General features: G+C 30.9%; 1 long non-coding RNA gene across 1 annotated transcript; it reads right to left on the minus strand.

Annotated features, from left to right (window-relative positions):
• Positions 1-652: 652 nt before the first annotated feature.
• LOC115876604 lies at positions 653-1,612 on the minus strand. The gene is made up of 3 exons (XR_004049173.1): positions 1,353-1,612; positions 1,047-1,303; positions 653-992 (listed from the first exon to the last, which is right to left on the minus strand). It is a non-coding gene; the product is annotated as an uncharacterized LOC115876604 (long non-coding RNA).
• Positions 1,613-3,512: the final 1,900 nt, after the last annotated feature.

The following is a 3,512-nucleotide window of genomic DNA, read 5'->3' on the forward strand; positions in this document are numbered from 1 at the left end:
ATTTTATTTGTGAAATGCCCACAAAAAAGCTTCCCATGATTCAACATCAGTGTGTTTGCTGCATAATGGATCATTCCTGCTGAATTTTTAGATCATTTGAAGACTACATGGAAAAAACCAGATAATATGTTACATTTTCATAGAAATTGATAGCGAGACAATTTTATAGGCAAGTGTTAGCATTATTCGAGGCACCATCAAAGAAAGCAATAATAATATGCTTAGTCCCAGAGATATTACAGCTTAGTTATTTTGCCCTACAGGAGAAAAACCAGAGTAGTTCACTCGTAATTGCATTTTCTCGGCTCCAGTTAAAATGAACAAAGCTGGTTTTTCCTGTGGTCTTCATTTGAAATAACGTAAATAAATGTTTATACATATGTATGTGATGATTAAATTGGTGTTAAGGAAATAAAAATGTTTTTCGATATTAATATATACCTATATATGTATATTTATTTTGAAATAAATTACACTTTTAACAGTTTAATGGAGTTTTTAAAGCCAGTTATAATATTTATATTTTAAAAACTTGAAATCATGTGGATGTAATCACGCATTAAACCACAGACTAACTTATATAAGTCAAAAAGTAGATTTTAGTGTTAACTTTATATAACTTGTAAGTAAAATAATAAATAAAACAAATATGAAAAAACCAACAATTCTAATGTATATATTAAAATACAGTACAATAATAGGTATCTGATACCCTCACTTAACGTAGAATAATATTCTACCCAACTCAATACTATGTCCAACATGAGTTTCAAATATATCGGGCCCTAATCGTTCCTGAAAATAATATTTTTTTACATTGTTATACCATATTCTAAACTATTTAATATTTCAGTCACTTAAAAAGTTAATTTGTATTGAATAATTGTCTACCATTAAAGCAAATTTGGACTAGTATTTTTAATGGGCATATTCTGTGTATGGATATAGGTACTTCCTCCAGATTTTGGGTTCAACCAATTTATTCTTAAAACCTGAAACATCTACGTATAAAAAATAGACAGGTTACTAATTATAATAAAATTTACCCTTAGAATTATACTTCTTTAACAAATAATTTCCATTGGTATACTTTTCCATGACAAGTAATCAACTTCCTAACATTTTTTAATTGATGTAATACTTCCTCATGATGCGAAAAGAAAATCTTTTCTTTAGCACACAAAGGACAAACGATATGTTGGCTTACTTTCAGATTAGTTACTTTTCCATAGATATCCTCATGTCAATTCAAAGACGATGAACATGAAAATGATCATCACATGAAACATCACAAACTAAAAACCTAATAAACAAGTTTATATCGAATATAGAAATAAATTTAGTGTTCTTACCTATTGTCGTCCAAATCCACGTTAATAGATAATTAATTTTTTGGATTTTATCTTTTATTTTTAAATATATCTTTCGAACTACTGGTTTTAGTAATTATTAAATTAAACGAACTAAAAAGTCAAAAATAATAAACAATTCTCTTGTCAATTGTCAATTTTCTCCAGGCACCGAACATTATCGATAACGCACGATCTACGACGATTACTCCTTTGATCTGATTGGACGGTTCAATGACGGTTGGTTGCGTATTTTAATGTATCCTGTTTAATTTATGTCAATGATGACAGGTATTGATATTGATATTCCAAATATCTTGAAAACCATCACGCGTAGCGATTTTTACCAAGACACATTTTTCACGTAAAAAAAGTCGTAAATGTATATTTTTTTACTCAGTAGTTTATTACAGGTACGGACGAAAGGTTATTACTCTTCAAACCAGTTAAAAAATATGTAGGTGGTGCCCTCTACTAGTAGGAGTCATATTGACATCAAAATCAAATTTCTCATGTCAAAAAACTCCCAGACACCAATTTGTAGGTAAATATTGACGTTACTTCAGAAATTATTTGGAAAAAATCGAAATAAAAATGAAACTTCTACACCCTGTACCTCCGAAACTAAGCATTTTCGGACATACATTTACACGAACTTTTTTACTTATTTTTATCTGCAGAATATGCTGCCAAAGTTTCCGGAATACAGTTAGAACCACCCTGTATATTACGTTAATAACAATCTATCAAAGAATGAAAGCGAATTTGTTACCATAGAAACGCGTTTTGATTTCTAGGACTTCAACCATATTTTCATGTTTTACTTAATTTTCTCTAAAACAGTATGGAAATTTGGAAAAGTATAAACGGGATTAACCATTTTAGAAAAAGCAAAAATTTTTATGAAGAATGTATTTTTCTTAAAATATCAATTATAAAAAAGTTTTTTTCGTCAGGTAAAGACAATCCGAGGACGTACTGTAAATTGAGGTACCTGGTCTTTAAATCAAATCACCAGTTTTCCATAAATTTATGAGGTACCATAGCCGCAAATCACCCTTTATAATATGTATAGCCATATAAAATATACCAAGGAATATTATGGACATAGCTTAAGGCATAGGTACGTTTAGAAACTAGCTGCAAACGTTCTGCATTCTCGAGCGATTTTCCTTAATATTACGAAAGTTAGAACAGACATGACAAACAGTCTTTGATGCATAAAGCCCGAAAGCATCAAACTTGATGTAACGTGCTTGGAGAGATGCAGATGCTATGTAAATGTACATGCCTTGGGTATAACCTAAATACTCGAGAAATGGCCCACACGTAATTTTCAGGTAAAATGTTCTTGTTAGCTTAACACACACGAATGTTTCGATGACACAAGCATTTTATCAAATTTTCAATATTAGTAGCCTAAAAGCGTGTGTACAAAAAATCTTTGTTTTTTTAAATTGGTAAAATTGTGACATTCAAACATTTTCCTAATACTTTATAACGTTTTTTAAACAACTACCACTGCGAACGGCAGCTTTTCATCGGAGAGCAGTCGTGGATACGGTATTTCACCGGAGAAAAACTAATTAACAATAAAAAAATCAAAAACATAAATATTGGGCGTCAGGCATGAACAGAGAAAAAAAACAAAGTTGTATATTACACTTGAAACTAATTACTATATTTATTCATGATAGACTTTGTTGATAGTAAATGACATTGTTGAACTCTAGTAATTATAGTGGTTATATTATGTCAAGTAAAATTATGTTAAAAATAATACTAAATAATGTTCTATGAAAAAGACCATGGAAAAATACAACACAGATAAAGCTGTAGAAAATATATAGAAGGTAGCATTACTTTATTAATAATAATAATAGCTCCCGTATCTAGCGTTTAACGCCTTGGGAGTAGCAAGGTACAGCTTGCCATACTAGAGCCGTTCGGTATACAAGGAAGGTAATGTGGCTAGCACTATGCTTCAACCGCCTATTATTACCTCAGGATTGTGAATGCCAAGTACTCATTTAAAGCTGAGTCGACCTAGGTACCCAAACTATTTTTATTTTAATAAAAATAGTCGGCTGATGCAATGCCGGGTGTGGGATTCGAACCCACTACTTTGAGATTGGTGGACGAAAGCCTGTACCTCTACGCCAC

This window comes from Sitophilus oryzae, unplaced genomic scaffold, assembly GCF_002938485.1.
Source record: "Sitophilus oryzae breed Bouriz unplaced genomic scaffold, Soryzae_2.0 scaffold_1059_pilon_pilon, whole genome shotgun sequence".
Taxonomy (NCBI): Eukaryota; Metazoa; Arthropoda; class Insecta; order Coleoptera; family Curculionidae; genus Sitophilus; species Sitophilus oryzae.